Here is a 335-nt window from a genome sequence, read left to right on the forward strand (position 1 = left end):
AAACTACTTTTTTCGAAAAAGAAATCCTTTTCAAAAGCAAAAACGTACATATATTTAGAGAAAATAAACAAAATTATCTTTATATTTTGGTATTTTATTCACAAAAAAAACACAATTTGTTTATGAAAATTTTAACAGTATTTCTCAGCTCTGTCGGATTAGTGAAGAACATGCATAGTACAGTCCGATGTCAAAGGGAACAAGTAAAGTCCCTGGAACTCCTTCCGTTAAAGATGCAAAGACACTGAAGGAAATCTAGACCAATCAGCATGAACCTTCATGTCCGTGATTGGCTGGTTTGGGGATGAGGCTGAGCTCATAAGTGAAAATTAAAA

The sequence above is a fragment of the Oryzias melastigma genome, linkage group LG20 (assembly GCF_002922805.2).
Source record: "Oryzias melastigma strain HK-1 linkage group LG20, ASM292280v2, whole genome shotgun sequence".
Taxonomy (NCBI): domain Eukaryota; kingdom Metazoa; phylum Chordata; class Actinopteri; order Beloniformes; family Adrianichthyidae; genus Oryzias; species Oryzias melastigma.